Below are 14,528 nucleotides of genomic sequence, written 5' to 3'. Positions count from 1 at the left end.
CTATGAGAGCTCAACTTGAAGAATCATTGCCATGTTCATCTAACGTGAAAGATACAAGATACATTGGGGATCTTCTAAGAAGCTTGTTTGATTATGTTGATTTCTTGAGCTTATACTTATTTTGATTGCATATTCCAAAGGATGGGAGCTACTTGGATCATCAATATGATCTCAAGAGAGGAACTCCATTTGTGGTCTAGTTTCTTATCCCTTATCTTTTGCATGCTTAGGACTTAGCCATTCTTCTTCTTCCCTCCACTCTACCCCAAGCCAAAACTTTTGTGCAAACATTTAACACTTCTTTTCAAACATTAGAAACCTAAGCCTTATGCTTTTGATTTTCAAACTTTCTTTTCATAACACTTATTTTTAATTGAACTTTAAATCAACTTTGACCATACTTTGTAAATACTTTTCATTGGTAAATACCACTCATTCAAATACCTTTTTATGGTTTCAATGACCACTCTCTTAATCAAATTTTTCATAACCTTTAGCTATTAGGTTTGAGTTATTCTTGAGGTAGATGTAATACTCACCCATATCCTTAGTGACGGACAATGAGTCTTCCATGCTTATTATAATGTTAACCCCTCACTAGCATGTTGAAGCTATCCTCACATGGTGGATTTGTGGTTTTAGGTTGAGTTTTCTCCCTTGGATAACAAAAGACCTTAAGGCTTTTGGACCAATCAATTCACCAACTCATTTTGAGATTTTTACCCCGAACTATGAGGTTTTGATCCTAATCTTTTTAAGATGGTACGTAGGCAATGGGTTCATCCATCCAAACACAAAATGTAAATAAATTGTATATTCTCTTCTCATCTCTTCAATCATGTTTGCACAAATAAATTTTCACAAAATACCAACCTTACAACAAATGTGAAAAGGGCTCCCTAGGAGTACCTAGGATGTTTTGGGTGCTTAAAACCTTCCCATTGCATAACCAACCCCCTTACTCCGATCTCTGACATTTTTACTAGTTTTTGATTCGATAAAACTTTTTAGGTTTTTGTTCGCTTTCTAACCATTCCTTTGGATAAATAGAAGTGCGGTGGCGACTCGACTTGTATGGTTTTCCTTGGATTTAGTCAATATCTCTAATGGTAACGAATACCCCGCTACAACTTCCAGATTACTTTTCAAGTAACAGATATACACCTGGCCTATAGCTGTTTGTTGGGAAGACCATGGATTCACGAGGCGGGAGCTGTTACCTCCATGTTATTGTCGGCATGGAGAAGGCACTGTTAGTCAGCCACCTGTCGTCTTTCTCTTATGTTGAAGTTGAGGATGAGGTTGGAACTCCGTTCCAAGCCTTATCTATTGTTGTTAAAAAGAGAGTCGGGGAACCTATGTCCTCATTCAAAGTGCAAGAAAGATTGTCGAAGATGGAAATGTTGATCAGTGGGGGCAGATTGTAGAGGTCTCCTACAATAAGAACAGAGCCGGTTTGGGCTTCTAGCAGGGTTCTTCAGTTGTCAGATCTGAAGATATGTAACTCAGTTTCCGTAGCGAAGGGTTCATTCATGGCAATGAATAACACTTAGTTGTCGTGCTAGAGGATGACGAAGAGGAAGACTGCACCAATTTTGTGATGCATGGAAAAGCTTGCAACAATTGGACTGTTGTTGATATTCCTGTTATTATGCATCGACCTAAGTAATTGCTTTTATTTGTTTTTGAAAATCCTTCTCCTATGCCTATGGGAGAAGTGAACATTGTTTAGGAATTTTCAATTTGATCATTAATAAAATATAAGTCTATTCATCTACATCTATGATGTTTTGTTTTTACTTTTTTATTTATTCTGAAAATGGTAATCACAAAAAACATGAATAAATAATATAATTGTCAATCTGCATAATATTTGGTCACAAATTCACTTCTCTAAAATTCAAATATCAAATCACTATGCAGGTTGGTTTCTAACCCCATTGAATACAATGATCCTTCTCCTTCTCCAAATTTTGAATTCCCTATGTTTGAGGCTGAAGAGGAAAGTGATGAAGAAGTGAGTGATGAATTGTCTCGTCTTCTTGAGCATGAAGGAAAAGCCATTTAACCATTCAAAGAGTAGACTGAGTTAGTCAACTTGGGTTCCGAGGATGATGTGAAGGAAGTCAAGATTGGATCTCGACTGTGTCCTTAAGTGAAGAATGGGTTGATTGATCTTCTCCGAGAATATTCAGATGTGTTTTCTTGGTCCTATCAAGACATGTCTCGGTTGGATTCTGAGATTGTGGAGCATAGATTGTCGTTGAAGCCAGAATGCCGGCCAGTCAAGCAGAAGTCGAAGAGAACTCATCCTGATATGGTAGTGAAGATTAAAGAAGAAGTGTAAAAGCAGATTGACGTCGGTTTCCTTGTTACTGTTGAGTATCCGCAGTGGGTGGAAGACTTATTGATGACTAAAGTCCATGAAGGTTCCTTTGGTACTCATTCCAATGGACATGCTATGGCAAAGAAGATGTTGAGAGCAGGTTACTATTGGCTGACAATGGAATCTAACTGTTGCAAGTTTGTGAAGAAATGCCACAAGTATCAAATTTATGCAGATAAAATTCATGTTCCTCCGACACTGTTGAATGTCATTTCCTCTCTATGGCCCATCTCCATATGGGGAATTGATATGATCGGCATGATTGAGCCCAAAGCATCAAACGAATATCGTTTCATTCTAGTGGTTGTTGACTACTTCACAAAGTGGGTTGAAGTGGCATCGTATGCAAATGTGACCAAGCAAGTTGTTGTAAGGTTTATCAAGAATCAGATTATATGTCGTTATGGTGTGCCAAGCAAGATCATTACTGACAATGGATCAAACTTGAACAATAAGATGGTGGAAGATCTTTGCAAAGACTTCAAGATTTCACACCATAATTCTTCTCCCTACAAACCTAAGATGAATGGGGAAGTTGAAGCTGCAAATAAGAACGTCAATAAGATCATTCAGAAGATGGTGGTAACCTACGAAGATTGGCATGAAATGCTCCCATTTGCTTTGCAGGGGTACCGTACATTCGTCCGTACTTTAACAGGGGCAACCCCTTTCTCACTTGTTTATGGCATGGAAGTTGTGCTCCCATTAGAGGTTGAGATCCCATCATTGTATGTCCTGATGGAAGCCAAGTTGACAGAATTTGAATGCCATGTGTCATGTGTCATGGTCAATCATATCAGCAACGAATGAAGAAAGCATTTGATAAGAAACTCAGGCCTCATGTATTCAGAGAAGGTGACCTTGTGCTCAAGAAGGTTCTATCTTTTAAACCTGATGCTAGGGGAAAATGAACTTCTAATTATGAAGGCCTATATGTTGTTAAGAGAGTCTTTTCAGGAGGTGCTTTGATTCTTATAATTATGGATGGGGAAGAGTACACTCGTCCTGTAAATGCCGATGCAGTCAAGAAATACTTCGCCTAAAAATAAAAGAACAACTCGCAAAGTTGGAAACCTAAAAGGGCGACTTAGGCAAAAATGAGCATCTCGGTGGATTTGAAAATCCGAAAGGGCAATCCAGGCAAAAGTTATAGACGTAAAATAGAAATTTATCCCACTAGATTGAATACCTACCTTGGGGCAATCTGGGCAAAAAGTTAGGGATTATAGCAAGTAACTACATTCGGTTGGAGTGGTTTTGAGCAAGTCATTTGGTTCTAATTCGTCATTCTCAACCAAAGCCAAGAGCACAGTGGTTGTTGGAGTCAGTAGGAAGAGTAGTGATCATTGTATTTAATGTAGCCCTTTTCCATGTAAATTACCATTTTCAACTTTGTAAAGATCCATGGAGTCTTGTCATTTATAGACTACCATTCTATTAAATAAAGTTGAGCTTTTTATCCAATTGTTTTTACTCTTATTTATTTCAGCTAAATAAAATTGAATTTTTATGATGATAATTTTGAAAAGAATTAATAAATTAAAATCATTTTTTTCTTAAAAATATGAGAGTAATCACTTTAAAAGCAATTAGTTTCAGCAAAGAATATCAACAGGAACCCAAGAACAGGTAAGTCTTGAAATGCGGAGCCTTGTTGGTCTCCCCCAAGCAGTTGGTTTGGTGATAAATCTGAAACGGTTCATCATCTATCCCCAGTGGAGTTGAACTGGTGAGTAATCCCTTTTACAACTTATCCCAACTGAGTTGAAGGCTCGCATCCTCAGCAAATTGGCTCAGACCCTGTGCATAGTTTTATCTCATGTATTCCCCTACTGAGTCCATCTTCAGATATTGAAGATCTCTGATTCCCGACAGTTTTTAGTCTTGAGCAATGTTTGATTTGGTCCCCTGCGACGTTGTCCCCCCCCATTCAATATGGTGTTGACCTAAAATTCCCCGCATAATTGACAACTTGGATCCTCAGCAGTTCTTTTTCTCCTTTCCCTAGCTAGGGTTGAGTTATTCAGAGCCGGATTATTGGTGTTCATCCCCAAGATTTTTCGGCAGTTGGCGTTCCCATCTTGTTGAGATTAGTCGAGTGTTGCAGTAGTGCTTCAAATCTGTGATATTTGTATCCTTTATGATAAGTTTTGTCAGCATAATCATCAAACATACACATATTCATGCATAAAATACATCATCAGATGTTTCGTTATGCATTTGTTATTTCATTTGATTTTATTATTCTGTTTCCCTGCTACGGTGACATTATTCCCCCCTACAGGATTGGTGCGTCTGTCCTCTTTCAAATGGTATAGTGTCAGCACATTAAGCAGAAAGAATTTAACCTTTCTCTTTTCCTTACTGAGTTATTTCCTCGTGGATGATTATTGTTTTAGTTTCCTCTCCAGTTAATTATCTGGATGGAACCACTCCCCTTGAGTTATATCCTCATTTGGGTTGAGTCCTTGATTGACGTTTCTTTCTAGTTCTTACCTAGATAGATACTTTTGGGTCTCTAGAGAATCTATTACCCGGTAACTGGTAATATTCTTCTCGATTTTGAGTACTTTAATTTTGCCCAATACCCGGTAAATTGTAACTTACTTCCTTTTGTTATCCGTAGCGGATTCATTTTGACGTTTCCCCAGGAAATCTATCCTTGATATGTTCATCCTAACCGATGAAGGATACTCCCCCTTTGTGGTTTTCTACCCAGTAAAAAGGTAGTTATAATCCCTATTTCGTTCCCCAGAGAGTTAATCCTTTATATGTTCATCTTAACCGATGACGGATTTCCTCCTCTTCGCGGTCTTCTGCCCAGTAACCGATAGTTGTATTTCCTGCTTTCCCCTGCTGAGTCTATCCTTGATATGTTCATCCTAACTGGTGACAGATATTCTCTTTTCGGTATTCTATCCAATAACCGATAGATATAATTCCTACTTTTCCCCGGTAGTCTATCCTTGATATGTTCATCCTAATCGATGACAGACATTCTTCCTATGAGTCTATCCTTGATATGTTTATCCTAACCGATGACGGATATTCTCTTTCTTTGGTCTTCTTCCTAGTAACCGGTAGTTGTAAATCCTATTTGATATTTTTCCCCAGCAGACTATTCTTACCCAGTAACCGATAATAAATACATCATTTTTTCCTCAGTGAGTCATCCTTGATATGTTTACCCTAATCGGTAATGGATGTCCCTCTGTTAGAGTACATTATCTTCCTACCTAGTAACCGGTAATAGATAATATACTTCTGGTACTCCTGCGTTGAAGTTCATTCTTCCTCAGTTGAGTTTGGGTGCGTATTTCCTTAGTGAGGTCGCCAATCCCCTGTTTGGTTCGAGTATTTCAGTTTTATTCTTATTTACCCATTGCTCTCGCGGGCTTTCCCTTATCCCCAACTGAGTCCTTCCATTGATTTATTTTCATGGAATTCTTCTCATGTCTCTAACAGTTTTTAAGTCGTCGCCTGGCCTACACACAACACTTTTCCCCCAGAGTCTTTGTCTCCCCAGTGAGTGTTCCTTGTGGAATGCATTTTGCTCCTGTGGACTTTCAGTCTCTCCGGATTCTTTTCCTTTGTGGCAATATTTTCCCCACAAAGATTATTTTTAACACTTCATATCATATGCATCATGAGGTCTCTTAGGGACCAAAATTTGTTTCTATTGTTGTTATTTAAGTCTATCCTACTGAGTTGATATGAACATTTTAACCTTCACATCCTCAGTTAGAATGTCCTTAAATAGGGGCAGCTGTAAGACCCCAATTTTGACCCTAAGATCCCTCATGTTATCTCATCATATGCATTGGCTTTGGGATCACACCTTGGCATCCTCCTTACCCCTCATTCATTGGGTTTGCATTGGGAGAGATCAACAAGCACATTTGAATGTATCATACTTTGCTTTTCATTATTTACTAACCAAAATGCCAAAATATGTCAATGTATAATTTGTTGCTTTTGTAGATAGTGTGTGTGATCGCCCATGTTCCATCAAGCTCATATCTAGGGTTTAAGACCCTCAATGCAACGAGATCAATCAAGAGATGATTTACATTGGCCCTTGACATCATTTATGGATCCCCATGGTATTCACATATCATTTTGATCAAGAAATCATCAAGAGTTTGAAGTTTGTTTTCCTTGGAAGCCCTAATTCATCTAGGTATCTTATATGACTTCCTCAGCAAGTTTCTCCATCATTTGATCAAATATTTCAAGGGATACCTTATTATACATAATCTTACACATATATGATCCTCCATGAGTCCTAAATATCAAGAGAATGTCAAGTTTGCAAGATGGTTCATGGTGGTTGACCAAAGAAAGTCAACTGGTCAAAATTGGGGTTCCCAAGACCCTATCTCCTACAATTTTTGTCATATGAAACTTATTCCAAGAGAAACATTACTTCTTATGACATTCTAAATAACTTTAATGTTGAAGTCAAGAGCTAGTTTTGCTTTGAAAGTCATTTTTTATGGTGAAAGATTATAGGTCATTTTGTTTGAACCCTAGTTAGGAGGTCAACTTCCAAGGACCATAACTTACTCAATGTTTATGAGATGAAATTCATTCAAGTTCCATGATCAAATTCAAGATGTCTTATCCAACTTTTATGTTTGGAAGAAGTTCAAATTCAACTTGAAAATGCATGTGCCAAGAGGAAAAATTATAGATCATTTTGGGTCATTACCATTGAACAAGTGATTTTCCTCAACTTCTAAAATGTATAACTCCTTCATTATAAATCCAAATGAGGTCAAATTTTTGACCATATTGAATAAGTTTTAAATAGATACGAATTTGATGAAGGAACTTTTTCCATTTGAAGTCCATAGCAAAAGTTATTCAAGGTGGAAGAAGTGAACATTTGACTTGGTACTTAGAAAATTTTCAAATATGTTTGATTATACAAACTTCCACCTCAAAATTCATCATAATCCAAGCTTCAAACAAAAACGTGTTCAACATGAAAGTTATTCCCCTTGATCGCACCTTTCCAAAAAGTCCAAGATTATCTCATTTTTCTAAGAAATGAAGGACTTGCGCATGGGTTCTTTTCAAAGGACCATTTGGATGGATTTCACCTTCACATTTCAAATTCAAATACGTGGCCACATAACATGATTTCAGCATGAGTCACAAGAAATTTTGGACCTGGATACACCACTTGATGGGCCTATCACACGCCCATACAAGCATGCAAGGTGAATTGCTAAATTTAGAAAATTTTGGAAGTGTGTTGAAATGAATGACATTGCCTATAAATACAACCCCCATGGCTCAGAATTGAGGGCCTGATGCCCAAGCTTTGAACCTGCAATCCAAACCCACACCATTAAAGGATAATCTTGAAGGTTTTCATTTGAAAATCGAGCTTCAAATATCATTTTGTTTTGAGATTGAAACTCCAAGAGTCCAAGCCTCTCTTTGATCTTAATCACCTCCTACAAGCTTCTGAAGCAAAGCCAGGCACAATTGGGATCAAGATCAAGCAAGGTTGAAGCTCCTTCGAAGGTAATTTTTTATAATTTTCATCTCTTCGATTCTTCCTCAATTCTTCACTTTCCTTTGTGATTTTTGGTTGGCTAAAGTCCTACCAATGTAGGCAACAAGATTGAGTTGCTTTGAGGTAAAATCGAAGCAACTCAGTTCATGATCCTTAAAATTCAAATCTTTGTATCTTTTTATATACTTGGAATTGGAGAAAATTGAGGTCAGATTCGAGCTCCTGAGCATTTTTTATTTAAATCCATGTCCTTGTTTTTCATTTTGGTGGTTGGTGGTGGTGGACCAGTCCGCTGAGGTCCACCGGAGAAGAAGACCGGAGCCCTAGCTCTGGTGATGTGTTGGCAATGTCCTGAACCATCAGATTTTCCTCCTAGCTTCTAATCTGCGTGTGCACGCGTTGATTGAAGTGTTGGTGGAATGCGCGCTTTTGGCCATCAGATATGCCACCTCAATTAATGAGGGAGATCTGATGGCCCTTGTTTTTTTTGTATTTTCTGATTTTTCATTTAATTGCTTTATTTTGTTTAATTCATAATAATTTCATTTTTAATCCAAAAAATATGGGGCTTTCACCAAAAATATTTAAATATTTTTCTCTTTCATTATTCGAATTAAAATTATTTTTTGGATTAATTTTGATATTTTTCATGAATTAAATGTTTTTGTGCATATTTTTAATTGTTTAAAAATACTTTTGACTTTTCAAAAATCATGAAATTTTTTGTCTAAGGTCCTTTGACCTTTTTTAATCTAGGATAAATCTCTTGGCCATTTATTTGGTGTTTTTGAAGAGATTTTAGGTTTTGACCAAACTAATTTGTATTTTAATGCATTTTTAATTTGATTTTTAATTGATTAATTGTGTAAAAATTATGTAGAGCCATTTTTTTGGTCTTGTGATGTTTGACTATTTGTTTAGGCCTTGGTCAAGATTGATTTGACTTTTGTTGGATTAAAATCATTGGATTTAGGGGATTGCTGAAATGTACATTTCATCTTCTAAAATGAATGAATGATTTTAATTTGATAAAATTTCTCCCATGACCAATTTGTGTTTATCTCATTCCCCTCCCCCTTCATCTTCATCCCTATTCTTCCCCATTACTTTCATTGACCAATGAAATCTCAAATATACTAAGGCTAGTTGGTTCATCAATGACCTTGTGTCAGATGAACCAATATAAGTATGGATGAGATAGGTCCACCCTTTTTGATCTTTTCTTTTAGTGTGTGGTGTGTTTTAGGAGTTTGGTTCATCATACCAAATCTCTAACATGCATTAACACCTAAATTTTTATTGTCCGGCCTCAGATAGTTGTGACTTCTACATAAGTCCAATTATGATTGCTTAACATAGAGCTAAATTTGACCCTAAATGCATAGCATTCTAGTAAATGAAACTGTAAGTCTCCCATCTTTCATGGTATTGTATGGAAACTTGGCATTTTTCCCTTCCTATGGAAGATGTCTTGGTTCAAGGATTCATGCTTGTGAATAGATGGTTGAGTGTTCTCCAAAGAATGACTTAATCAATTAAAAAAGCAAAAACACCACTAACATTCAATTAATCTTGAATAACATTTAACTAAAACTTATTAATATTGCTTTACTGTTAAGTCATTTACTTTATGCAATTTAATTTTTATTCATTTATCATTCATTGCCATTTACATTTCATTTAACTTGTTTATGTTTATGCCATTTTTACTTTGCTCATTTGAGCCATATCTTGTGATTGTATATATTTTGTTTGTGCATTTTGATCTTTGTTTATGGTCTTATGACCTTAAAAATACTTAATAAACAACAAAACCCCTAAAAAATGTTTGGTGGACTGTTGATCTTGATCTGAACTTTTGGACTTAGGATTAGGCAACATTCCATGTGCAAAAAGGACTTGGCCAATGCCAACATTCTGAGACCAAGTTATTATGAACCGAGCCTTCATCTGATACAAGTCTTGGTGTCTTATTTGAATTCATCTGCTACATTGTCTTGGTGCAAATTGTTATTTTGATCTTGTGTCTAATGCTTTATTTTGAGTTGATCAAGGAGCATTTCATCTGATACATGAGAAGACAAAGAAGACTGCTAGCTATGGGATTTGCTTGCTTGGATGTGGCTATCTTTATTTGATGCCTTGATCTTCATGAGATCTGATATTGCTAATTGCCTGCTTGATTATTGCTTGATTCAAAATCCAAAGGAAAAGTGGGTTTTCTATATGACATGCTTGTCTATTGGATTGCATCTCATTGGTCAGATCTTTTCAACTCTTAACTTTTAATTTTATGCTTGGATTAGTCTCTTCATCTCCCCTCACTTATTAAATTTCAAATCTCTCCCCCCTTTCAAAAACTTTCTTTGCTTGTGATTTCAAACTTAGACCTTATTTCAAGTAGAAACTTTGGTCTTATGCCATTGGATTTTCAAACTCCTTTTTCTTGAATCAAACTTGTAAAATAAATCTAATCATATTGACTAAACTTTCAAAAAGACAAAAAGAATTAATAACCTCATCCAACTTTTGGGCCTTTTGTGCCTTTCTCATTAACCCTTTTGTTAAAAGCAACTCACTCACTTTGAAATTGTTACCACGAACTACGAGGTTTTTATCCCTCAGTTTTATGTTGGTACGTAGGCACAAGTCCGAAGGTATTGTCAAACACAAAAATATAATTAATGAATTCTTTTCTCATCCCCACACTAAATTTTTCTCAAACATCATTTTATACCAAAAACACATACACACATAAAAAAGGGCTCCCTAGGAGTACCTAGGACACTTTGGGTACTAACACCTTCCCTCTGTGTAACCAACCCCCTTACCTGTAATCTATGGCATTTTATTAGTTTTGATTTGAAAACTTCTTATCTTTGGGTTTTGTTCGTACTTTTCCCTTTTCCTTTGGAAACAATAAAAGTGTGGTGGTGACGTTGGTTTTATTGACGTTAAGCTTATCCATAGCTTGATGGTCATGAATTTAACGCTACAATTCTCTGTGATGTTCTCCAGATCTATGTTCAGTTAGCTTAAAACAAGTGTCCATCTTTCAGAAAAGGAATTTGATAGTATTAATGATGGTTAAGGAACCCATGAGAGTTTGGAGCAAAAATTACTCACCTTTTGCTTTTGTTTGCAGCGACAAATTTTCTCTTGCTGAGGAATTTGGTTATTAATCCTCTATTTTTCTTTTGCTTTCCCTTATTTTTTCCTGGACTGATCCTTTGGGATTCGCAGTCCATCGGGATGCCCTAACTTTTGCTTAAGTCATTATTGTTTTCAAGCTTCTGACTTAGTGGGCTTTTGATTTGATTTTCATTTTTTTAAATTCATTTCATCTTTCTTTTTTGTATTAGAACACATCCTGTGACATTTTCTTGTTTTATTTGTTGCAAGGGTCGTGACTGTCTCACTCCTTTTGTTGGTAAGGGATAATCATTCTGGATTTGTGATTTCATTCTCTTTTGATGGGATATTCTCCTTCTGAATTTTGAACGCAAGGTCAAACTAACTAAAGACTACCCTTCCCCTAGTTAAAAGATAAGGGTTTTATGTATATAAAGAAAGAAACTCCCACTTCAAGGCCCAAAGGGGTTGACTAGGGATTAACTTCCTTATATCTCCGATGTTTAGGGATTTGAAACAATGCCTTAGATCATCAGCTCAGTTTTATTCAAAAGCATATAGGTAGCGATCTTGCACACTTTAATTGCATCATTCTATTTTTGACTTTGCTTGAGCAATAGTTTGATATTGATAAATAAAATATGAGTGAACATGAATGGATTTAATCAAAACATGCACGTTTATTTCATTATTATTATCATCTGAAAACCAAACAAGTTTTACAAATGAACAACAATTAACAAACAAGAAAAAATTACAAATGAGACATGATTGAACAATATCATATTGTGTGATATGCATAGCCTTGATACTTATATGGATCTGAGCAAATTCTACCAACAATTGCATCTACTATCTGCACATTATGATCTGGCAATGGGTTATATATGACATTGGGCCCTGCCTTGAAGAAGGATAAAATCTTTTGATCAATCAGATCTTGTATTTTGGATTTGAGAGGCCAACAATCCTAGGTAGAATGCTCTATGTGCCCGACATGGTAGGCACATGAGGCATCAGGATTATGCTTTGCATGATAAGGGACAGTTTGATAACGCGAAAATACATCGTATATTTTCCTTGATTTACACTCAAAAATCGTACCACTTTCATTTATATTCTGATTATTCCGCAAGTATTCGAGTTATTTTTGCAGGTATTTCAATCCCCATGCATAAATGAGCAAAGTGTAGAAAAGGAAGGAAAAGAAGAAGAAACATAAGAGAAAGCAGCAGAAAAACAGAAAAATAGGGGACATAAAAATTGTGGATGTGACGACCGTCACAAAGCATGTAACGACCGGCACGCCCAGACTGTTACGACCGTCACAGGCCCATGACGATCGTCACAGGCCCATGACGAACGTCACGCGGCCAAAATCAGCGCCTTGAAACAGTCAACAGAAGTGAGCCAATGTGCCTAAATTCTCGTTCCACAGCCACTTTCCCGTGGATTCCTCACTCAACCAAGTCATCCTTGTTTCTCTCAACTAACATGACCTACCAGGGGATATAAAGAGACCAGAGGTTGGAAACGAAGGGGACGCTTAATTTTTCTCTGCAATTTGTTTTCTACAATAATTCTGCTTTCTAGTATTATTATTATTCAACAACAGTGTTTCCTCTACCGCAATTTAGTTACCATTCCGTTTAGCGTTTCCAATTTTCCCTTTCCGTTTTTCATTTAGCCAAAGTAGTAGTTTCCTACACTTGGCAACTACTACAATTTATTTAATTTAGTTTAAGCAATTATTTCGAAGAAGCAGAATCCTACCGACCTGTGGAGGACTGCTCAAGTACTTCAAGATTCGGCGTATTCTATTAATCCAATTGCCAGGTTTCTATTCAATTATTATTGTTATTGCTTTGTTATTATTATAATTATGCTTGTTGTATTGTTAATCTGTTTATATTCGTCTGTGTTTGCGTTATTTAACATGTCTGGCTAAACTACCGGTATCGGTATGTAACAATTTAATTAGACGGGATTTAATAATAATCGGTGAAAAACTTCTTGTCTCAAACAATCTTTTTGGTTGTGGTTTTTAATTTAAATTTAATTAACTTTGTCACAAGAGTGAGAAGTTATTTAATACGATTTTCCCACGAGAGTGGGAAATTAACTAAGGTGAGAATCGACAATCGCGAGAGCGTGAGGGTCGAACTGGATAGTAAAAACTAGGTATTGATTTTAAAAACAGCGAGATCACTTTAAAAGCAATTAGAACTTATCTATTTTCAAAAATTATTTTTAACTTCAAATGGGACAGCGATAGCGTACATTCTGACTTAAAGGTATAGTCCGAATCAACAATCACGAGAGTGTGAGATAAAGCCTTTTAAATAAGTATTTTCTACTGAAAGATATTTGGTACTTAAATTATATACCGATGACTTATCAAGTTTTTGGTACCGTTGCCGGGGACCTGATTTAGTCAAATAGTGCGATTCTTTCGTTGCACGGTATAGACTAAGGTAAAAAAGACTAATCTCCTTTCCCTTATTTCCCCCGATTGTATGCCCAGTACTCGCTCATAAGGCGATAACTTAACACCGCCAATCGCTGAATTAGAGCGTTTCTTATATATAAGACGCCGATTACTAGAGTACCAACAAAGGTACAATATTCCCGATATCTTCTTTCCTACTACTGAACCAGTCGGAAAACCAACCATGGCTGAAGTAGGACCACATAATCGTCCTCTTAAGTTCTACATTACCCCGTCCCAACAAGAACCTCACAGCAGCATTGTTTCCCCTGCTATCAATCGAAATGATTTCGAGCTGAAACCCTCATTATTATCAGTCGTCCAACAACATCAATTTGCTGGAAATCCTACGGACGACCCTAATGAACATTTGACCAAGTTTGTGCAGTAAGCAGACACTATGAAGGCGAATGGTGTATCTCAATATGCATTAAGACTACGCCTCTTTCCTTTCTCACTAAGAGACAGAGCTTGGGCTTGGTTGCAATCCTTGCCATCCAACTCAGTTACAACATGGGAAGAACTGAAGAACATTTTCTTATCCCGATATTTTCCGCCGAGCAAAACTGCTATGTTGAGAGCTCAAATCAACGGATTTCGACAAAAAGATGTAGAATCTCTCTACGACACGTGGGAGAGATACAAAGACATGATGAGGATATGTCCACATCACGGTCTCGGAAACTGGGTGATCATTCACACATTTTACAATGGGCTTCTGTATAACACAAGACTGACAGTAGACGTTGCCGCAGGCGGTGCACTTATGGACAAGCCATACAACGAAGCCTATAAACTCACTGAAAACATGGCCCAAAACCATTGCCAATGGGGAGGTGAAAGAACTCCAGTAGAAAAGTCCCAAACAAAAAGTCGAATATACAAAATCAGTAGCCTTGACCATGTCCATGCTAAGATAGATGCCCTTGTTCAAAAGTTAGACAACTTGACCATACCACTCGCAGCCACCGTGGCTGCCGTGACTCCAAACTGTG

General features: G+C 36.8%; 1 non-coding gene across 1 annotated transcript; it reads right to left on the bottom strand.

Annotated features, from left to right (window-relative positions):
- Nucleotides 1-14,104: 14,104 nt before the first annotated feature.
- Nucleotides 14,105-14,211, bottom strand: LOC127124673 (small nucleolar RNA R71). The gene has a single exon (XR_007804135.1). It is a non-coding gene; the product is annotated as a small nucleolar RNA R71 (small nucleolar RNA).
- Between the last annotated feature and the right edge of the window lie 317 nt (nucleotides 14,212-14,528).

The sequence above is a fragment of the Lathyrus oleraceus genome, chromosome 2 (genome assembly GCF_024323335.1).
Source record: "Lathyrus oleraceus cultivar Zhongwan6 chromosome 2, CAAS_Psat_ZW6_1.0, whole genome shotgun sequence".
NCBI classification, from domain to species: Eukaryota; Viridiplantae; Streptophyta; class Magnoliopsida; order Fabales; family Fabaceae; genus Lathyrus; species Lathyrus oleraceus.
This window is presented reverse-complemented; position numbering and strand designations above follow the sequence as displayed.